General features: G+C 38.1%; 1 protein-coding gene across 8 annotated transcripts in view; it reads right to left on the minus strand.

The window, feature by feature from the left end:
• LOC131044751 (uncharacterized) overlaps window positions 1-17,990 on the minus strand; it is a 54,651-nt gene extending 36,661 nt beyond the window's left edge. For 5 of the 8 annotated variants that reach the window (XM_057978166.2, XM_057978165.2, XM_057978169.2 and 2 more), the window contains exon 1: window positions 17,768-17,990. The gene's annotated coding sequence lies outside the window, so the exon portion shown is untranslated. Of the gene's footprint in view, window positions 1-11,919; window positions 12,081-17,767 lie in introns of all 8 variants that reach the window. The other 3 variants (XM_057978170.2, XM_057978171.2, XM_059221845.1) reach the window with 2 other exon arrangements.
• Window positions 17,991-24,342: the final 6,352 nt, after the last annotated feature.

Consider the following 24,342-nt stretch of genomic DNA (forward strand, 5'->3'; position numbering starts at 1 on the left):
CAAATTACACCTGACGATCACCGAGTATGGAGAAGACAATGAGATCTTGTTCTTGGAGATTGATCTGGGTACTTATAGGCCCGAGGTTGAAGAAGTTTTGATGCTGCATGGCTCAACAAAGGTTGAGCAAAAGGAAGAGATGCTTAACTCCACCGAAATTCTTATTGAAGACGACCCTGAGGAACAGTCAGGTGGAGGCAAGGATATGTTTGATAGTTTTAGAGATTTCGTCTTGAAGAGTGTGGAACAAGAGACTCAGTTGGGTAGAGGCGTTGGCGTTCATGATCTGCTGCTGCCCAATTGGTGCAGAATTCATAACACTTTCCACTCAGAGTTTACCTGTGAAATGTGCAAGCTTGCTATTGAGCAAGTAATGAAGATGGTTCCACAAAGCCCAGCAGTGACAAGTATTGCAGAGACTAGTAATGTTGGAGATTGTTCCAAGGTAGCATCGGAACTTGAAAGTGAAAATTTCTCAAGAAGAAGAAAAGAAGGAGGTTGTTCAGCCACCCAAAACTCAAAATACTAAACAAGTGTGCACTTAAAGGTTTGATGGGTCCAAATCCAAGAACGGGAATGGTGTTCAAATTGAATTGATCAGGCCTACTGGAGAAGCTTAACTGGCTGCATATAGATTGCAGTTTCCCTGCACAAACAATGTTACCAAATGTGAATCAGTAGTCCATGGATTGTTCCTTGTGATCCAGAAAAGTGCGAAGACTCTACATGTGCTCGGAGATTCACAAATTGTTGTGCGGCAAATAAGAAAACTATATGCTTGTCATGATAAAAGGTTGTGTCACTACTACAACAGAGTGTGGGATCTCATCGAGAGTTTTGATGCATTCAATATCAAGACGATACACAGAGGCGACAATGAGACCACGAATGCATTAGCTCAAGCAGCCAATTCATTAGAGCCCCTCACCATAAAAGGCTTGAAGAAATTTACAATGGAATTGACTTCAGCTCCCTTCATGCCAAACAATATTACAAATTTTCAGGTATTCGAGGATGATAAGCATATTCTGGATTTCCTCACAAATTCAAATGTGTTTGTGGCACAAATAATTGATGAAGAGGAACTCGAAGAAGCTGAGTTTGATGTTGATGGGATAATGAACCTAAAGACAAATACTATCCCCCGAGGAATGATTGAATTAGAAAGAATCTTTGATCCTAATAGACTGAGTAGGAATCAGACTACGGAAGGGAGTGAATGTGAAGCAGTGAACCTGGGGAAGGATGGACAAGTGAAGAATGTGTTTATAGAGAAAGTATGTACCCCAGAAGAGAGGGAAGGAATATTGAAGAACTTGAAGGAATTCTCTGATGTTATTGCAAGGGGATACGAGGATTTGAAGACCTATGATACCTCTCTCTTCACACACACAATTCCACTTAAACTAGGAAGCAAGCCCTTTTGGCAAAGGCAGAGGCCTGTGAATCCATTGTTGGAGCCGCTGATTTATCAAGAAGTGAAGAAATTACTCTCAGCAAGGATAATATTTCCCAATTATGCACTCAATGTGGGTCGCCAACTTGGTTCCGGTTACAAAGAAGAATGGATAAATAAGGTTGTGTGTTGATTTCCGAAACTTAAACAGAGCTTCTGAAAAAGATAATTATCCTCTGCCCTCTCTAGACGAAGTGTTGCAAATAGTTAATGGTTCTCAAATGATGTCATTCCTGGATGGGTATTCTAGATATAACCAAGTTTTGGTGGAGGAAGAAGACAGATTGAAGACAGCCTTTACCACCAAGTGGGGCACTTTTGCGTACAGGAGAATGCCATTCAGGCTCATTAATGCAGAAGACACCTTCCAGAGGGCGATGGACATTGCATTTCGTGACTTAGTAGGAAAATGCATAATAATCTATATGGATGATCTCACGGTATTTCCCAAAAGGAGGGAATATCTATTGATGATCTGAAGAAGATCTTCCAACGCTATAGAAGGTACGGGATATCTTTGAATCCCAAGAAATGCATGTTCAGTGTAACTGGGGGGAAGCTTATAGGCCACATTATTTCTGAAAAGGGAATCTCCATTGATCCTGAACACATCGAGACTATTTCAAAGATTGGCCTGCCTGCTAGTCAGAGAATTGAAGTTGTTCTTTGGCAAGATTAACTTCGTCAGGAAATTTATTACTAGATTTGCCGAGATCGTGAAGCCACTAAACAATATGTTAAAGAAGGGAGCTAAGATAGAGTGGGCAGTTCCAACAAAGCGAGCATTTGAGGAAATAAAGCAAACAATTGTGAATGCCCCGATCCTTGTTAGCCCCGATTATACCAAACCCTTCTATTTATACTCCTTTGCTTCAGAGCATACTTGCGCAGCAGTTCTCACTCAAAGAACGGAAGAAAAAGATGAACATCCAATTGCTTTCATGAATGCGTCGTTGAAGGATGCGGAGTTGAGGTACCCGAACATTGAGAAATAGGCTTATGCATTGGTCAAGAGTATTAAGAAATTCAGACGCTATCTCTTGAAAAGCAAGGTGTTCGCTACTGTTCCGGATGCGATTGTGAAGACTTTATTGATGCAAAATGAATTGGGTGAGAGAACAGGCAAGTGGGTCGCCACGATCCAGGAATATGACATTGAAATACAGCCGATGAAAATAGTCTGAGGCCAAGCATTAGCACAAACAATTGCCACAAGAGGACTTGAGTTGGTGCAACAGACATGTCCTTGAGGAAGTATCTCCCGGAGAGTGGTATGATGATGTCGTTTACTACATGTTGAACCATAGATGCCCTTCACACTTGAACCCTATCCAGAAGAGAGCGTTAAGAATGAAAAGCCAAAGATACATGTTATAGGGAGTTGTGCTATACAGAAAGAATCATGAGGGCATCTATCTGAGATGTGTGGGGAAGGAAGAAGCCAAACAAATCATGGAGCATTTCCATAGCAAATTTGGAACGAGTCACGTAGGTGGTTTGGCTACAGCACATCAGATTGCAAGAGCAGGTTATTATTGGCCCACGCTATTTAAAGATGCATATGAACATGTAAAGACATGTCACACATATCAGGTAGCCGCCATTCGAGAGAAGAATACTGCTATGCCACTTCAGCCAATTATTGAAGTGAGGTCATTTGCTCAATGGGGATTGGACTTTATTGGAGCAATTAATCCCCCTTCTTCAGTTCAACACAAGTACATCCTTACTGCCACTGATTATTGCACCTGATGGTCAGAAGAGCGAGCACTAAAACTATGCACGATAGATGTAGTGATCAAATTTCTTGAAGAGAGCATTATCACAAGGTTTGGATGTCCACACGTTCTGGTGTGTGACAATGGCCCTGCATTCTCATCTCTGAAATTCTCTAATTGGGCCTTTGAATACAGAATTACGCTAAAATTCTCTTCCAATTATTACCCCAAGGATAATGGACTAGCTAAGTCAACAAATAAGAATTTGTTGAGCACGATCAAGAAGCAGTTGGACAAGAATCCCAAGGACTGGCATACACAGCTGAGGTTTGCTTCGTGGGCAGACAGGACGAGAACAAAGGAACTCCTTGGGAACATCTCCCTATCATTTGGTTTATGGGTAGGATCCAGTGTTTCCCGTTCAATTGAGGATTCCAACTCTGCAATTTTTACAAGAATATTTGGATGGCGAAGATACAGTTCAAACACGTCTTTCACAGTTGCTACACCTTGAGGAGAAGAGAGATCAAGCTTTGGATAACTTCGCGAAGCATCAAGGAGTTGTCAAACGATGGTTTGACAAACAGGCCAAAGTCAAGTGTTTCAAGATTTCTGACTTGGTTTTGTATTGGGATAAGGCTCACGAAAGAAGAGGTGATCATGACAAGTTCGACAGATTGTGGATGGGTCCTTATCAAATTTCCCAAATCCTTAGAGATAATGCATTCAAATTGAAGCCTCTAACAGGGGAGGATCTTCCATTGCCCGTCAATGGGCAATTCCTCAAGCATTATTTCTAGTCATACGTCTCCCTTTGAGGCCTGCTTTGTACTATATTAGATTAGGTTTCGTCTCCCTTTGGGGTTTGGGTTTTGTTTGTTTGTTGGTTCCCCCCTGTGGGTTTTGGTTTTCCTTTTGGGTTTGTTTTGCTTTGTTTGTTGTGGGTTTTGTTTCAGTTTTGGTTTGCAGCCTTTGGTGATGGTTTGTCTCGAGCTTGTCCGCTTGTGTGGTTTTGCTTAGGTCTAGGGTTTTGAGTGGCCTAAATCATTCGAAGTCTCTGTTTGTGGGTGGGGTGGTGATGTTGTTTCACCTATGTTTTCCACGGCATCTGAACATTTGCTTTGAGTCATTTAGACCTTTTAGAAGAGGTTATGGTTGGTGAAAACTTTACATCTTGCTTCAGCGCCACTGGAATCTCCAAACCCATAGTAAGCTTCACTGCTTACAAGCTAGAGGAATTGACGGAAATGAAATGAAATATCAAAAGGAAAAGAAAAAAAATGAAGAATGAAAAGAATTATCAAAAAATTGGCTTTGGGAGTACGCGGATAACTCCATCGGGGCTATGGATGCTCGGCCGACAGTGGAGCAATGTTCGTGGAGTTCCAAAGACAACCTCATCGGAGCTATGGACGCTTGACTGGCCACGAGGCAATGTCCCGGATGCTTTTGAAATATAGATACTATTAGCCTGCCATAACTGATTTTAAGAGTTTTGGATGATCTCCTGAGATGGAATCGATGTACATACACCCGAGCAATCAAAGATGAAATGTTTTACTCTGGGTTCAAATCCTAAAGTGTTTTTCAACACTTCACCCGTGGAGTCGCCAGATGTTGTGAGCTAATCACACATCACCCCATCCCAAATGGGGACCCCCTACTTTTTAAAACCTCTCGGTCTTTTGATTTGGTTTTTGGGATCTTTTGGTGGCAGTCTCGTCAGTCTCTTTGCTTTGCGAGTGTTTGGGGGTCATTTGGTCAAGTCTACTTTTCATTTGAGCGAATTTGGTGAAGTCTAGGGCTCGTTTTGTCAATTTTAGGGTTTCTGCCTTTAGTCCTAGATTTTAGGGGTTTTTGTTAAGGTTTTGGAAAAACTGAGCATAGAACTGGAATCAGGACCGTTCGAGGAACCTCCTAGTAAAATTTGAACGAAAGCGAAGCAACTTTCTATTTTTAGAAAGTTCCTATTTTTTAGGGATTTTATTGAGTCTCGGAATGTCTTCATTTTGCCAAAAATCAAACTTACTATTTTTATTAAGTCATTCATGTGTCTTGTTTTGGGATCTAACGTTGACATTTTAATAAGTTTCTATTTTTGGAAAGTTTGGTTTTGATAGGACCATTTAGGCAGGCAATGAAGATTGAACATTCACGACTATTTCTAAAACTGGGAAGGTTTGAAAAGCAGACAGAATAAGCAAAATTTGGCTAAGTGTTGGTGTCCAGTCTTGAAATGGAAAGCTCGGAAATTCATCTAAGTTCAAGAAATCACTTCAGATCCACAAATGGCAACTTGATCCAGAAGAAGCTAGAATCGACTAAGTCTGGATGAAAAGGGGTCAAATTTCAAGGCAAGGCGAAATTGGCGCCCTAGGAGTCAGATGGGTGCCAAAGTGGATGCATCATGGAATTCATTCCGTAATCAAGAATTCTTCCCCAAGATAAAAATCCACCCTAGGAGTTGAAAGGGCGCCCAAGGAGAGGTGTTATGGAAAGTGCTAAAGAACTTCAAATTCCTCCTTCATTGCAAAATTCCGCCCTAGTCTTGGCAGGGGCGCCAAATTCACATGGTCTTGGAAAGAGTGCTCAAGGAAGAAATTCCTTCTACATGCCAAAAAAGCGCCCTAAGGTGATGAAGGGCGCCAAACTTAGTGCACCTTGGAATTCATAGAAAATAGTGAATTCCTCCCTCATAAAGAAATTGTGCCCATGCCAAGTGAATGGTGCCAAACAAGGATGTCCATGGAAAGCATTAATAAAAGTAGAAAACCCTTGCCTTAAGGAAAATTGCACTTAGCAATGAAGGAGGGTACTAGAATGAAGTATTCAAGGAAAGTTTGAAAAAGAGTAAGTTCCACGCCTTGTGAAGAATTCCGCCCTAGTCAAGGATGGGGCGCCAAATTGGCCCAAGCATGGAAAATCCAAGAAGGTTCAAAACTCCATCACCAAGTGAGATTTGCGCCTAGGCAGGATGGAAGAGCGCTAGGGAAGAGGAGTCATGGAGAAGCCAAATAAAGATGAATTCCTCCTTCATGAAGAAATAGAGCCTAAAGATGATGAAGGGCACTAAAGTGGGCGTTGCATGGAAAATAAACTCCTCCAATTGAAAAATATGCCCTGGCCAAGGAAAAGATGATGAAATGGCTAAGTCAAAGAAAATCAAAGGATGAAACGATGAATTCCACCATGAACAGTGAATTCCATGCCTAAGTTGTAAAACTAGAAATTTGTCTAAGGCATGAAAATCCAAGGGTCAAGGAGGAATGAAAAGCGAAAATCCCCTTGGGGAATTTTTTGAAATTTCCATTTTTAGACACCAAATCATATCAAAATCCGAAAATTTTTACAGATTTGGGATCGTGAGATATTTCTCTCTCTATTGGACCTGGGTCGTAAATTTTAGGGAGATCCCTATAAATAGAAGATGGTGGAAAAGCATGGAGAATTCCCTCGGGAGCAGGAAAAGTCAAGCTAAGACGATGAATTAGGTCAATCTTGAGGAATAATCCAATTTCCCTCTAAAATTTGAAAGAATGGAAAGTTGGTGAGTTGGCATGGAATATTCTAAGTATGATGCATGACTTAGTGCATTAAGAGAAATTTCCAAATTTGAACTCAACAACAAGGAAGATTCCATGTGCATGGCGAGATAAATGGGAAAGTATGACGCATAATAAATTCAATTGCCAAATTAATGCCTCCCAGCTTAGCAGCACGATTTGAGAAATTCTATATAAGCATGGAGATACATTTTATTTCTCACGTGCGAGTTTCAAGCAAAAAGAGTTGGAGAAGAAGTAAAAGTCACACTTAGTGAATTTTTCATCATTTTCAAGAGGCTTTTTCAAGATGGCGGAATCAAGCAAGGCAGCTACAATCACTAGGCAAGCGTAGATAAAAGCAAAGATGAAGGGCTTTCTTCCGGTTTCCCACATAAATTACAAGTGAAAGGAGATCAGCGAAACAAATTTGGGCACATTCAACCTGGCTGCCTTCAGGATCAGAATGTTTGGAACGGCAGGACATAATCCATCCCCAACAGCTGTCAAGTTTGTCAAAAGCGGAATTGTTGCAACAGCTGGTTTTCCTCCCGCTATTTAGTGTCCAGATTTGATTCTGAAATGTGCAAAGCATTACAATCCGGAGCGGAAGACAATTTCAACATCAGATGGCAGGCTGTTGGCGACATTGACTCTGGAAGCAATCACCGAGGCTTTCGGAATTCTTTCACACTATTCCATGACATACAGGACCATTAGCAGAGCTCAAGCAATGTATGATGCAGGTCTTGCCAGGTGCACAGATATAATCAACAAACAATGGTTACTAAAGCCTAGGCCACATATCTCCAAAATGCCAAAGACTCTCACTATCTTTGAATTTAAACAAGAATATGTGGACCTCATAAAGATGTTGAGCAGGGTAATGGGACGTTCACATACTGTGAATTTTGAAACATGGATGTTCTTCTACATCGGTGAGATCATGAATGCAAGTGGGTTAGTAGATTGGGCTAGATTGATCAGCCATTACTTGCAGGAACAGTTGAGGGACTTAGAAGAAAGGAAGTCCAAATCCTTCTTCATGAGCTCCTATGTAATTTATATGCTTGCAGGAAGGGGAGGATTTGATGGTCTGCCAACAAATGGAATCATGGGTTGCGGACCAGCACAGCTGAAAGTGCATGAGTGTTATCCTCAACTGCATCTTCACAATGTTGGTTCTTACAAGCTAGCGAACGACACCTTCACTATGTGCCTAACAAGACTTATGCAGAAAGAATTAAACACAAGGGTGTCGCCACAAGCTAGGGCCCTAGTTCAGAAGTATGAAGCCACGTTCTTACAATTTCCGAAATTCACCTATATCAGGACGCAGGGATTCTCATTCCAATCATACAAATTGCCAAGGTATCCATCCGACAAATTGGTACTGATTGAACTCATGAGGCAGTTAATAGCCTATAATCAATTACAGAAGAAGAAGAAGCAGTCTATTGAATTCCCAGTTGTCCTAGGTGATATCGTGGAAGTGTGCCCAGGTTTGGAAGCAGCTGAGAAAGCAGCTGAGGAATCAGCATTCTATTGCCTGGCATATTATACATCCAAAGCTCAGTATGATCCTTATCGCCAAATCAAAAAGGTTGCTGGAGTGAAATTCATACATAAATTTCACTTAGAAGATTATTGGGCAAGTGCCAAGGATGATCTTGAAGTCCGGAAGAAAATGTATTCCAGACTACCCCTTGACACCATCTGAATAAGTGAAATTTACCAAGTGTCGAATCAAGTGAAAGAGGATTCGAACTTGACGCAACCTGAATTTGAGAAAGTGAAAGATCAACCCATTTAGCTGCCAAACTGGTCGGAGCCTAAAATTGATGATTTGAATATCCTGGCTATGTGTTGAAATTCACTAAACACTGGGTTGATCGGCAGATAAGGAAGTTGAAGGAAGGAAATGTTCACTTGACCTATCAATTGATGGGAAGTCTAGATTCCCATAATGAAACAACTGAAGGATCTTCGCAAGCCTAGGCAGAAGGAAAAGTCTGGCTTCATAAAGGGAAAAGTGCTCCGAAGAGGTCAAGGACAACAAGGAAGAAGGATGTTCAGCAGATGTCCGGTAGGAAGTTCATCATGAAGCCCAGCAAGAAATCCATCAAGAGGTTCATCAAGAAGTTCAGCAAGAGAGGCAACAGGAAGAACCTTTGCAAAAGAGAGCAAGGGTAGAAAGGGTATAGTCACCAACAAGTTCTTCCAGTGTGCGGGAGGTAGAGATGTTCGCACAGGAAAATCCAGCAAATCCACCTCCAAGCAATACTCCAGCGCCAGATATACTCAGCATCAGTGCTTCACACAGACCCAATCAACCAAGAGGTCAAGGACAGGAAAGTCCTCCACACCAAGAAGAAACTCATCAAGGTAGTTTCGTAGAAGCCATCCTTGGTGAAATGGAGGAAGATCAGGAGCAAGAGCAGATCGAAATCGATAGTCACTCCATTCCCGCTCCTGATTGGCTGATGGATAGACTACAAAGGGAGCCCGAAAAAGAAATTAATCCAGCCCGAGAATTAGAAGAGTTGTTGAAAAGGATGGATCAGCCAACAGAAAAGAAGGTTCCCCGAAAATTTTCCAAGGTCGTGAGGGATGAATCTGGATCCCGGACCTTGCACATAGCTGAACCTGTAGTAGATAAGGACAGGAATGAAATTAGCCCGAAAGATTATGTCATCAGACAGGTTGATCTTGGTCATGCTTCCACGGGACAAGTAATTGGAGACTTTAAAGGATCTTCCTTAGCCATGAAGGAAAAGATGTTGAAAACGAAGGCAAAATGTAAAAGGCTAAGGGAAGAAAATAGAGCCTTATGCGAGTACATTAGAAGTCTTAAACGGCCGCTCAGGGAAGCAAGTCCCTCATTCCTTCTTCCCTCTTCCCTCCCTAAGGAAGTTGTTGATGACACAAAGGTAATCAGAGCAATGGCACAGAATTCCAAGGAATGGGTAGAGGATGTCTACACTGCAGCAGGAAAACTTATTGAAGACTTGGCTCAGCTTCATTCTAGGTTCGTGGCCCTTCTAAACAAATTGGAGGTAGCGAAAGGATTGTGGGAAGATGTTCACATATATCAGGACTTACCATTCCGTGGCTCAGGGCTCTAATGAAAATTCCGAAGCAAACACTAATCGATGGGAAAGTAATTCAGGAGAACAAGGTTTATGACTTTCCCCGGTGGTTCTGTGATGTTTGGTCAAGAAAGAACACCTTTGACAAATTCAACATGGAGTCTTTAACTTTGAAAGACTCAATCAGAAGGGTGCAGGAAGAAGTCATCAATGCAATTGAAGCACTATTTGCAAAGAAGCTCAACGAGGATGGAGTGACAATGAACTCCATGAAATCCCAGTTGCACGAGTTCTTCGTAGGTTCATTCACTAAGGAACATTTTGCAAATGTTTCTTCATTTTCCAATACGATTAAGAAGACACGGAAAATCATGATGGAGTGAGAAAACTTCTTTTCCAGAAGCGAGGAGGAAATTACCTTGATGGAGTTTGACATTGAAAGTGTGCCAAGTGTCTCCATCGAAGAGCTAGAAGTCATCATTAGTAAATTCATTACGTATGCAATTAATGAGCGAGATAATGGTCGTCCATTCCTGGAGGAGAATCTTTTGATTGAGTAGTGGCGGCACATTTACTATTGAAATATTTTGACTTAGTGGCGACCTGGTCAATCAATGTTGAATGCATGAGGAATCTTTTTGCATGCAACCGTTATCTTAATGATTTTATGACATATTCTTTTTGCATGCAGCCATCACATGAAGACTAATGGGCATTTATTTCTTCCATGGGAATATTTGTTATATTTTGGGCAACTTTAATGCAATGGGGTGCATTTAATGCACGAATGGATGCCATTTTTGGGCTTATTTGAATTAATTGTATATGGGCTTAATGGATATTAAATGCTGATTCCCACCTTGTTGCATCTTGAGTGGAGAATCTTTTAGGGAAAACCCTGATTAGGATGTAGCCAAGGCCAAAAGCCTATATAAAGGAGTGACCCCCCTCATTTGTAACAGAGGAGAGATTATTGTCTAAGATTGTTGCTAAGAGTTTTTGAAGCAAACACTTAATACATTGTTCCATTGTTGGCGTGTTCTTGTGTTGTTTTGAAGCTTGCATGGTCTCACTCTCTTCGTATAGATTAGATTTGCTTTCATGTTGTTAGATGAACTAGATTTGATAGGGTTGCTTGTTGTGAAGTCTGTGCTCCTACTTTTGGTGTGCAACTGATTGTTGCATATTGTGCAAAGTTAGCCTGAGCCTCTGTTATATGTGTATGTTTAACTTCGATTATCAGTGGAAATTGTTCAATTTGATGGTTTCTATTGATGATTTGGAAATCCTTAACACACCCTTTGAAGATTGCACCACCTTCGTGTAGTTGTGCTCTGTTGGCGAAGCGAAGCGTGGTTGGATTTTGCATAAGTAATCCCGTCCCCTTGTTCGTAGGATTAGATTAGTCTTAGCCTAGTTTTTTAATCTCTTCACCCATTTACTTTCTGCATATTTCAAACCCAAAATTCAAAAAAAAAAAAAGAGCATTCATTGCAAATCATTCACGTAGAAATCCTTGAATCTGTAAGTTGGTTTAAATCTTTTGTGAGCATACGTAAGGCCCCTTGGGTTAACAGCAAACCCATCAACTAATTGAGTCACGTTCATGCACAAAAGGAACCTTGGAGTTAGCCGTTTGAACTTTCTTGCAATCTTAGCATACAGTATAACTTTGATTAAGAGAGAATAGAGTGGCCGTTGGTAAACTTTATTCTGAGTTCGGCGTAGTCCTAAAAAACACGTCAACAGGATGGAGGCAGCAAATATGAGTACGCCAATTCTCTAGTCACCAAGCACCTGTATTTTAAATTGTACCTAAACACAAGGTGACCTAGACGTTGAGAGGAAGAACAGGTGTCAACTGCACCGACCTTCAGAGGAGCTACTCCTATAGGTCCTATTGTCACATGAAATTGCACCCTGCTAGAGCTAGTCTAGCATTTGAATGACACAATGGGACTGATCTCAAGGTGTGGGATCACCAGAGAAGGCCAGCTTCATCTCTAACCTGGAGACAGCAGTACGACAAATAAACCTATAGCTACTCTTATTCTGCTGATTGCCAAGGAAAAGGGTAAGAAGGAATGCATGAAAGGGAAAGGATAGTTATGCACCTGGATTGAAATGTTTCTTCCTACCTAGAATTGCACCAATATCAACGAAAAAACACCAAATAACTTCGCACAGCTCTCTATTGTACCAGTTCTCAGAGGTAAGTATGTATATTAGGGCCTGAAGGACACTAAAAGGGGCAGAAATAACCCACAACGAACACCTGCACCAAATTAACACAACATACAGACCTTTAAAAGATGAAAAACATTTATACATGCACAGAGGTAACAAGATTTGCACAAAATGCAAGCACAGAGAGGAGGTAAAAATGGTAAATTTTATTAATACTGAGGCATACGCCTGCTACAGTAGCAGAGTTGCAAAAATGCATGTCTCTGTAGAGAACAAAAAGGAAGAACCACCCTTACAAAATGAGCACAAACTACCTTTTATTCTAGAAGAAGCACCCAAAACGTGGTAGACAAGACAGAAACCCTAGCCACTACCAATACCAATGAAATGCAAACATGTGTACATTCCAATCAATTTTTGGTGACCAAGGAAGCGTGTGAATGTCATGCCCCTGCCATGACCTACCTTACAGTAAAACAAATAAGTAATCGATCAAGATGATATATCTATCCCTCCAAAAAATTGTCTTATTAAATAAGACCTCACAATTATCTCTTTCCTCCAGCAATGGTGATGATGGCACTAACCAGTTCATTTTCTACAGCAGACCGTGAATAATGACAAGATCATCCCTCCTCTCCTAATGAGAGTGTTCCTCCAAGCAACAATAAACATTCGATTAAGTATAAAGAATATTGCTAGATGCAATTTGAATTGATGATTAAGAAGCGGCTCAATAAGATTAAGCCAAGCAATCCAAGCCAGTAATTAGTTATGAAGAGCCACAGTCAAATCAGGAGGAGATGCCTTCACTTACAAACAATTGTAAACACATGAAGGGTCAGGAGACTCAGGACTTCTCACCATCGATAGGAAGGTATAAGTATCCATTCCAAAGCATCGAAGAAGAGAGAATAAGCATTCAAACAAGCAAGAGATTTGCAGTCTCACTATTAATAAATTAGACAGCAGTTTACATACTGGTCAAATATTTCGGTATGAAGTATAATGCATGGCATTCTGATTTGATTGAATTGTTATTTGTCTTCCATTTGATAGGAAGTAGGAATCTGACATAGTTACATATTGCTACTGTTATATATATTTATATATGCTGTTATTCTTGCTGCTATGTTGTCTATGCATAATAGAAAAGATATATAATAATTCCTTTAAAACTTTCATCCAATCAGCCGTCCAATTATGGAGAAGAGAAAATGCATATGAGGAATGCAAGTAGCTAGGAAGCCATTCAGCTAGAGACTCCCCAAGTGGGGCTGGGAGGCTGAATGATGGGTGTCATTCCATGCTCCTAGGGTTGACGGAACGGCTCGAAGCGCCTTGTATGATCTCCCAAGGGTGCTCCATAATGATAATGGGTTGTTGGGTAAAGCCTTAAAGGAATCCCCATGCATATAATGTAATTATGTAATTAATGTTATGAAATTATATGTCAATAATCTTTCATGGATAACTAACTTATCTGCAGGATCTACATCAAGGGTTTGAGTGGGCAATTGTGCATTCCTAGACATAATTCATCCTTATCAAATTGTGATTCTAGGGTAAATTAAGAAAGATCCCAAGAGGGGACATTACAGTGAAAAAACTTGGGGGCTCTGCAATATCCTAACATTGATGATTCTTGAGCTTGAGTGCAGAAAGTATGAAGATTGCCCACAAAATCTGCAATCTGGAGATGGAGCTTTGACAAAAGAGGTGCCTACAGGCAGGCAATAAATGAGTATGGCTGTCATTTTCCCTCCTAAAATCTGTGCCAAGAGCATTTGAGACACTTCTGTAGCTCCCATGGATCAAGATCTGGTGGTTGCAGGAGTCATTAAGCACCAATGGTGTCTCTAGGTTGAAAACGCGTGCCTCTTGTGCCTATCATCAGAGCTTCAAGCTCAGGCCTACCGTCGTGCTAGAGAAAACATTAAATCTTTTGTGATCCAAAAGAGTCATTGAGCATGGGACCTCAGGCTGAATGCATACAGCCACAATTGAATCAGGAAAAAGAACATGCCCATCCACAATGCCCCAACAAGATAACCTTAAGAGGAGAACGGGGAAGGCCAAAAGTCAGACCTCCAATGATGTCATCATGGGGAAGATGCAGGGTGATGTCAGCATGAAGGTGAAAGGGTGATTACATCAGCATGACACCAACATGGGAGTGAATCAGGGCCCAAGGATTGAGAAGAACGCTTAACTCATATTGAAATGGGAAAGAAATTAAAGGGAAAGCCCGAAGGCCAAAATCCAATGAGAGACTTAGAGAAAAAAGCAAAGGTAACAGCCGAGCATCGAGTGTGACACTTAACTCGTGTAGAAAATGAAATGAATGTAAGGAGAAGACCAACAACCTAAAAGTCGATGAAAAAGGACTTGAAGAATTTTGCAATTTGAAGGAAATAGTCGAGAGTCAAGGTTCGAAAGGAATGTTGAGTACATGCCAAATTTAGAAAGAAGGTAAAGAGAAAGCTTGAAGGCCAAATTCCAATGAGTTAAACACTTGGATTTTTAGGCTTGGCGAGGTTTCAGGGATCAGAAACAGAGGAAGGCGAAACTAAAAGCGGTAAAGGAATAAGGAGAAGATCGATAAACCAAAGCTCAAGAGCTTCATACTAGCTGATTTTGCAAGGCAAGGTTCAGGGAAGTGGGAAAGCAAAGAGAGTGTGCTAGAAAGATATGTAGGGTTGGAGGAAAGCCCAATGGTCAAAAGCCTGAAAGGGTCAACACTCAAGCATTTTTAGGAGTTGGGACTCAAGCATCGAGAGGGTGATTGGAGATGAACCGAAAGCAATAAAGTAAGTAAAAGAATGGTGACCCAAAGACGGACGAGGGAAGTTAATTTAACCAATTTTGCAAAAGGAAAGGAGTACGCCTCATGGCTAAATAGCAATAGCATGGCAACCAGTGGGTAAGCAAAAGTCCAAAACCCTGACAGGTTCAACACTTAACCAAACTTGAGTTTTTAACTAGGGTTTTTGGCTAAGGCAGAACGAGGAGGGCTAAAGCAAAGAACAAAAGCACAACTTATGCAAGGAGGTCCGTTTAGAATTTCTCAGATCAGTTATTGCTGATGGACCAAAAAAGGGGGAGCAAAATTTTCCAACAGGTCTGAGTGCTGTACCAAAGATTTAACTCATAATTGGCTGGCTGCAAGATGGTCTGGCAGGGTTCTCACCAACATTTATCAAGCTACAGGTGTTGCCAATCTCTCAAAAAAGGGAAGGGTGTGGCCATCGAAAAGAACCATATCATGTCTATGTTACAGAGTTCAATGCCATCAAACAAGCAATTACAAATCAGAAATGCATCGGGCCCATTTCTTGGGATGGAACAAAACATAAACTGTAATTATTAGTTCTCATAGTTTTATGAACTCCGGAGAAACTTAATATCAAAAGTTCACATGGATTGGTAAGGTTAAGATTACTCATAAGTTTGGTCATCAGGTCGAAGCCCACAAATACAAAATGTGAACAATTACAATTATGAAGTTAAGTGAAAATTTTCTCTTGTTCTAGCAATTGGTTTCTAGCGAGGCTGTAAACTGACAAATGACCTTTACCTTTGCCTTTCATTATACATATAAGACTAGCATACAAAATAAATTTTTCAACACATTTATAATCTCACACAAATCATACAGTAATCAATTTACTTGTAAATGTTAATCCACGTCACAACAATCAGCCTGGCTGCTGGGTGAGGCACCCACAATTTTTTTATTTAATCTAGCCCCTCTCAAACAAAGGTTTTAAGCATTGCTTGGTGTATGAATGAATGAAATCAAGAATTTAGTAACATTCACGAGACAAATGAGTCTATGGAACCACCAAACAGTAACCAGGATACAATGTGCGCAACACTACAATAAATTGGGACAAGAGATGCCAAACTAAGCTTCGGACATTGTCATCTCTTTCTTGAGGTTGGAACCTTCTACAATTAATTTGGTTGGAGATTGTAACATTTAGGTTAAACTCACTTCAAAAAACAGGGCAGTCAAAGTGTCAACCTTTAAGCTGTTGTAGAATTGATTCAGATGTTGTTGTGAGGACAAGCACTGCATAATGTAGTGCCACGCTGTCTCCAACATCCCCAACATAAAAATTAAATAAACCAATACTTAATAGTAGAAGGTTGGAACCTTCTACAATTAATTTGGTTGGAGCTTGTAATATTTAGGTTAAACTCACTTCAAAAAACAGGGTAGTCAAAGTGTCAACCTTTAAGCTGTTGTAGAATTGATTCAGATGTTGTTGTGAGACCAAGCACTGCATGATGTAGTGCCACGCTGTCTCCAACATCCCCAACATAAAAATTAAATAAACCAATACTTAATAGTAGAAGGTTGGAACCTTCTACTATTAATCTTGGTTGGAGATTCTGTTAATTAGGTTAAACTTGCTTTGAAAAACAGGGCAGTCAAAGCGTCAACCTTTAAGCTGTTGTAGAATTGGTTCAGTTGATGTTGTAAGGCCAAGCACTACATAATGTATTGCCACACATTCTCTGACATCCCCAAAATACAAATTAAATAAATTCTCTCTCTTCCTTACCAACTGTCCGTATGTTGGTTTCACACCTGAGATACCATCAATTAGTTTCAAAATGAGCTATCCACCTTCCATTTGATTCCTGCCCCTATCCATGTAGGCTTCCTTATCATGCTCATTAGCGGGGTTGACTTCCTTGATGTTAGTCTTTTTGCCCAAGCTGTTTACTCCACATAGTAAAATACCTCAGTGGAGAATTCAAACACGCCAATTTGATTGTAAATATTTACAAATTTATTTATTGGGAGCTTTTCAGCTTGCGTGAAGGAGAACAAATGCTGCTGTAATATTTAGACTTGAATCAATTTATTTGTAACATTGATTATAACTCAACGGGAACCCACAGAACTCATCAGCTAGAAATACCGAGTAACTAACCTGCCAAATACTGAGCAGGTGAATTTCTTGTTAGTAATTGTCCAGTTTCTGAGGAATACTAGCCAGTTCGCAAGTTTTTGTTATAAATTATTTTTCAAATTATATTTATGTTAATTTTTTCCGTGTATTTGAACAGTTTTTCAACGATTCCCTAGCCATATATTCTCAAAATTTATTCATTATGCTTTTTAACAGTGTTTTCGTGTTATTTAGATTAGTTATTTTATAAATTTATGTAGTTTTTTTATCTGCCAAATTTTGCCGAGTATATTGCCATATCGTATCCAAGCCAAAACTTTGGGCTCCCAAATTTTTGCGGATTGCGAGTTTTAAAACTATGATTTGTAAATCCAAATATTTACGGCTAACTTATTCTATACACCTGACCTTCGAATATTATTTTCAAATTGGAGTACCTAAATTCAACTAAGGCGTGCCCTACATAGAAGACTAAAAGTTAACTGAGTATAACATCCATTACCACTTCAAAGCCAAATTAAACTGAAACTCCACAATGCTAAACACAAATAACGCCCTTCTTTTCCGAATCAGTGACTTTGAGTGTTCTCAAAAGAAAAAGATACTATTTCGAGGGTTTTAAGCAGACGTTACATCCTTCTAATTGTTTAAAAAAATTAAATGTTTTTGTCTGTTTCATTCATTTTTTTCACGCTACAAGGTTTGATAGCTTTCTGAACACACTGTAAAGTTGAATGACTACATACATTGCATTGTTAAGTTGATTGGCACAGCTGAAAAAAAGGTCGGTGGAGAGTGGGGGAAAGGAAGAAAAATAAATAAAGATTTATAGAAAAATGTTAATACGTACCAGGCTAAATGTGTATAGTCTGCGCTGTTAACGGTGTATGATGATAATATGTTTCAGCAGAAACCACGCTCGTGTTCATTTCAAACTATAAATCTATACAGTACTTACAAACAAAATGAAAGGGAATTTTGTTACTGGTTCGCAGGTCGGGGGTTCTAATCCCGGAGTGTTTTCATTTCATCTTACTTTTAAATACTGACGGTTTTTCCCCATATCTGAGGTCAAAGAAGCGCGCTCGTAAGGAAAAAAAAGTATAAAAACGAAAAAAGTAAAAGATAATATATAAAGTTTTCTTTAGCGACAAGGAAGAAAGTATTTAAAATAAGGGAATGTTATTCCATATCTAAGAAGGGTGATATGTGATGTTGTGTTTCACAAGGAAAGAAGATTTCCCCTTCCTAGTCAAGACTAATGAAGATCTGCCATGTGGCATGTGAAGTGTAGTAAAGTAAGTTGGTTTATTTTTAAAGATGACCTCATTATTTAAAGTGGGAGTATATATCTATTGGGTGAAGTTTTGTAAATTATTTTGGTGTTTTAAATTGTATCATAATCTAATTATTATAAAATTTCAATTACAAGGGGACGGTCAACTTATTGAGAGCAATTGAACTACATAAAGGGAACCCCCATTCAAGAGAAATGTTCTCTTGATTGAGGAAAATCAGTAAGCTTTCAAAGCAACAAGAAGAGAGAAACAAGAGTGGAACAACATTTCTATGCATCTTAGTAAAGATGAGAAGTTAATGCACACTATCAAGAAGCCTTAAACACTTACAAAAGAGTCAATCCCAAAAACAAGAAAAGAAATAGCTTCCCCAACAAATCCATGGTATAATGAAGAATGCAAGGTTGCATAAAGGAGGCTAAAGAAACCAACCATAGAACAAAGAAAAACCAAAAAATTGTATGAGCAACTAATGAAAACAAAAATAAAGGAATATACAACAGTTGGAACGAAAGTATTGACCTATTAAGGGAAACATGAACCAAAGAGATTTTGGAGAGAGCTCCACAAGTAAAATTTGCATATAGAGAACAACATAATAGTAGGTCACTCGTTAGATATACAAAATATTTATATGAACATGAAAACAAAAAAGATGTACAACATACAAAAAATTAAAAATTTACAATGAGTAAATCTCATGACATAGACAATTTTCAAGTGAAGCATTTAAAGTAGGGAATCAAAATCCTAGCACCTTGGATCTAAAAAAAATGGTGTCATTCAAAATATTATTTTTATAGATGGAAAATTAGCCTAACCATACATGTTCAAAAGTGGAGATGTAAAAAAACCTCAAACTGTCATACTATCATGATCAACTCTCCTTTGTTAAGATTTTTGGGAGTATGATAGAATGTAAATTTAGTAGTTAGACAAAAAAATGAGGAAAGGTAGTAAAGGGGCAAGTAGGTTTTAGACCTACTCAACTATAAACCATTTGTCATGCTTGAAAAATTATTTGAAGAGGTTTGGGACAAAAAATAAGATGTGCATCATTTCTTTATTGATTTTAGGATTGTTTTTGACACAATTAATAAGAGCCATTTATTAATTAGAATGGAGGAAGTATGAGTGTCAATGTAATACAAGGTAGTAGTTCATAAATTATATGAATAATGCTAAAACCAAAACACAAGCAAGGTTTTAAAAAAATATTGGGCATGATATAGGCATAAAGTAAGGTTTCCCTATATCTCCAACTTTACTTGGGCTATATATTGGCAAGCGAGAACATTGGATAAACTAACCTAGCCCAAATATGGTGAGCCAACTATGTAGTGAAACTCTTTATGCTAACATGACCTAATTAACATGGCAAAGACAACCCAAGGTTTGAGAGATTACTTGTAGGATTTGGAGCCCTTTTATAAAGGTATAGGGGTCTAGGTAAACATTATCAAAACCAAAATTAAGTTTTTTTCTTTAAAAAGGAGGAAGAAGCTTTTCAACTACTAGTTTTAAGGAGATTCTCTTGAAGTGATATAAAAATATAAATATCTTGGCCTTGATTTTTGTAATGAACTTAGTTGGGACATATGCAAAATGAAAAGGATGCATGGGGGTGGAGAACTTTTTATGCACTCAAAAATAGATGTAAGAGTGCTAAGTTGTGGGATAAGAAGACAATTTTTGGTGTTTCCAACTTATTACCCGATTATCCCTATAAAGTAGTTATCTTTAGTCCTTGTGACTCTTAGATTGTTGGCCAATGAACAAGAGATAAAACTATGTTCTCCTGTGCTCTTTAGGTTCTATAGACCTAGGGGGTAGTCCTTAATGCAATATATGAAATAACAACCCTTATATATTGAGATATTGAGAAAAGTATAAATGTTCTCATAATTTTTAGTAAGATATGTATGTTTTTTATCAAATTAGCTAGATCTTTAATAAATCTTCACCACAACACCTTGAGAAAATGGAAGAACTTGAACACATTAAAAGAAATAAAATCTTTTTGTATTTCCAGGTCTTAGAACCTAGGTTTTAGACCAAGAATACTCTCAAATTGGTGTCTATCCAAGGCTACAAAGTCATATTCCCACATACAAATCCCTTTTTTTGGTTGAAGTTTCAAAGCTCTGATACCATGTTGAATTTTGCAACACAAGCCTGCAAGATCAAACAACAAACAAGAACATCTTCAACAAACAAGAGCCAACACAAATGAATGCTATATTACTCAAGAGCAAAGAATATAGAATTACAAGGTGATTTATAATTGTACAATGAGGTGCTTATAAAAGAAAGCACAGAGCTAAATTTAGGAGAACTAAAGTATAAGCGTGAGGACCTAAATAAAGCTCAACTCTAGCTAAACTAGATGCATAAAAGAAACTAGGTTAAATAAGCACTCCTAAGTGAACTTAAGCAAAAAGAATAACTAGTTGTAAAAAAACAACTAATAGAAAATATGCTCTGACACCCCCTCTTAAGTGAAACGTATGGTGAGTAGAAAAATTCTAAATGCATGATGGGTCTTGGCAACAAAAGGATTGATTAGGTACCCATATGCAAACCAATGAAATCTCTCTAAGCAAAGAAAAGGAGAAAACCCGCATGAGAAAAATCCCCTCTCCAAAAGCGAGAGATGCAATGCATGAAAAAAAAAATGAACTGCTAAAAAAGGAATGAAAGACTAAGAAGCAAGTTATGAACAAAAAACTAAAGACAACTGTTAATGGCTTGAGAGGTCAAACTAGTCAAAGTTGGTCAAACTGCTAACGTGGCATTGCTGACACGGCAGAAGATTCCCCTTGATCATAGAAAATATTCTATGTCCTAGAAAAAACTCCAATAAAAAAATCCTTTAGAATATTCTCTCCAAAAATTCTCCAGCCAAATTTGGAGAAACAAGTGCTAAAATTAGAACAACACTAAATTTGGAGAAAGCACTTTAAAAAAGGTCAAAGTTACTGATGTCAGCATTGAAGCAAGCCTTTACAACCCTAGTACGCAGGTACAAGCCCCCTTTATGCACTTTTTGACTTTTTCACAAATTTTATTTTCAAATTTCAAAAACTTTCCATTATATGAAAATTTTAGTAAAAATTTTAGCAATTTTTTTTTTTGAAATCTTCAATTTTTTTGTGCATGTGATTTTTTGCTGATGCAGGATGGTACATTAATATTCCTAGAATGTACATTTGTACAGGTGTATGAATATTTGACCTCGAAAAACGTGCTCCTAAAAAAATCATCAAAAAAATTTCCAATCTTTGATTTTGATGATTTGATAGGCGATCTTAAGGTTTTTGGGTCTTTTGAGCACAATGGTGACCTTCGTTTTGTGCCAAAGTGCCCAAGTTTTCAGCTACCCCCAAATTTTTCCTCAATCTGTGTGCCCTCAGCCAATTTTACTTTATTTTTCAACTGCTCCGATTTTGATGAGACAACAATCAATCTTAGGGTTTTTCGACATTGTGGACGCAATGGTGATGCCTGTTGTGCTCCAAATCTGATGAAAAAAACTCACAACTAGATCCACAAAAATAAAATCTAGGACCCTGCAATGCTTCTGGGTAAAAAAAACCCTCAAAATTTCAGAAGGGGCTTGTTGAATCCGCGCTTTGATACCATGTTGAAGTTTCAAAGCTCGGATACCATGTTGAAGTTTTAAATTTTTGATACCATGTTGAATTTTGCAACACGAAATATTGCAACACAAGCCTACAAGATCAAACAACAAACAAGAACACCTTCCACAAACAAGAGCTACACAAATGAATGCTATATTACTCAAAAGCAAAAAATATAGAATTACAAGATGAGTTACAATTGTACAATGAGGTGCTTATAAATAAAGCACAAAGCTAAATTTAGGAGAACTAAAGTGCAATCATGAGGACCTAAATAAAGCTCAACTCTATCTAAACTAGATACATAAAAGCTAAACTAGGTGCACAACTAAAATAAGCTCTCGTAAGTGAACTTAAGCAAAAATGCATAACTAGTTGTAAAAAAGCAACTTATAGCTAATATGCTCTAACATTTTTTACAACCAAATTTTATATCTAGAGGATTTAATATTATCATTTCCTTACACTGATATATCCAAGAAAGGATATTATCTACAACTCTCCTTAATAATCCCTCAATATAACACGCATCCCTTTGTATCTTATTCAAAGTATATTTAATCCATTAGTTGAATATAAGCAACTAATAAGATACACCATATAGCAAATGTATATAGATAAACTCATAAACCCTTGATTTCTTTTCTTAAAAGGGAAAGTGCATACATTCAAGGAGACAATTGCATAGAACACACACATAAAGGTTTTTTCATAGTAGCTTCAATATGTAGAAAATTATCATACAAAGTGTTCCACTTACATGCAAAATATGTTCTATGACTTAGAATAGTAACTTCTCTTATTGAATATATCCAATCTTAGACTCAAAAGTTGATCAATCATGATCCTTTTTACAATTTTATGTGTTCCTTATATAAAAAAGACAACACATGTCAGCCTAAGAACCCAATGATAATTTTGTTGGTTCCAAAATCAACAAATTCCCAAGCCCTAAATATTTAGCCAACTTCTTATCAATGGGCTCAAGATTGGATTTGGCCAACGGATGAGATTTAGTCACAAGACTGAAATCTCCTCCTCATTTGGCTCTGCGAGTCCAAGGTAGGTGCACCTAAGCAATGCCTAAATAATCTATAGCTTCCAACACTCATGGCATTACAAAATACAACAAATATCCCAAAATAAATATGCTAAGGAAAGTGTCTGAACTTTAGATTACGGCTTATGCTCACAAACCTAAGGAGAAAAGACAAAAATTAGATGCTGAATCTTCTCCTTTTATTTTTGTTGGTTATGATGAAAATACTAAAGGTTATAGAGTTTACAATCCTATTACTAACAGGGTAAAATTTGCAAGAGATGTTTGTATTGCAGAAAAAGGCATTCATGATTGTTCTAAAGTGGAGGATGATGAACTTGCTCAAAGCAAAGTTGTGCTTGTGGAGGACCAAACTCCTTCTCTTAACCCTACTCCTAATGCATCTCTTTCTATTCCTTCTAGTGATAGTGATGACGGTAATAATAACTCTACTCCTCATGACTCTTCTTCTAGTGATGAATTCATTACTTCTAAAAGAAGACCTAAATGGTTTAAATCTTTAATTCAAGATAGTGATGAATACTTAGCTAGAATGGATAGACTTCAAGCTCGAAGAGTTAATTATTCTAATTATGCTTTAATGTCTACTATTATGAATTCTAATGATCCTGAAACATTTGATCAAGCTAAAAATCAACCACATTGGCAAAATGCAATGGAGGAAGAATATGATACTTTAATTTCTAACCAAACTTTGGATTTAGTTCCCTTGCCTTATGGTAAAATCTTGTTTCCTGTAAGTGGTTATATAAAACTAAATTGAATGCAAATAATGAAGTTACTAAGTTTAAAGCTAGATTAGTTGCTAGAGGTTTTTCTCCAATTGAAAGCTTAGATTATATTGAAACTTTTGCTCCCATCGCTAAAATGCCTACTATTAAACTTGTTCTTTCTTTAGCTTCTAGAATGAATTGGCCTATTCACCAAATGGATGTTAAAAGTGTTTTTCTTAATGGTGATTTACATGAGGAAATTTATATGTCTCAACCTCCTGGTTTGTTAAGGAAGGTAGTGAACATTTAGTTTGCAAGTTAAAGATATCAATTTATGGTTTGAAGCATTCTCCTGGGGAATGGTATTCTAAGATTAATGCATTCTTTCTTTCTCAAGGTTTCATTAGAAGTAAAAATGATCCAAATTTGTATATTAAACATAGTGAAGATGACATTGTGATTATTATTTTATATGTAGATTATTTAATTCTAACTTCAAGTTCCAATAATTTAATTTTTGAAATTAAGTTTCAACTCAATCACAAATTTCAAATGACTGATTTAGGACTTTTACATTATTTTTTGGGAATGCAAATTTGGCAAACAAGTAATGGTATTTTCCTATCTCAAAGTAAATATGCTCAAGATCTTTTAGACAAGTTTAAAATGAATGATGCTAACCATGTTTCAATTCCTATTGAATTAGGCACTAA

The sequence above is a fragment of the Cryptomeria japonica genome, chromosome 5 (genome assembly GCF_030272615.1).
Source record: "Cryptomeria japonica chromosome 5, Sugi_1.0, whole genome shotgun sequence".
Lineage (NCBI taxonomy): Eukaryota > Viridiplantae > Streptophyta > Pinopsida > Cupressales > Cupressaceae > Cryptomeria > Cryptomeria japonica.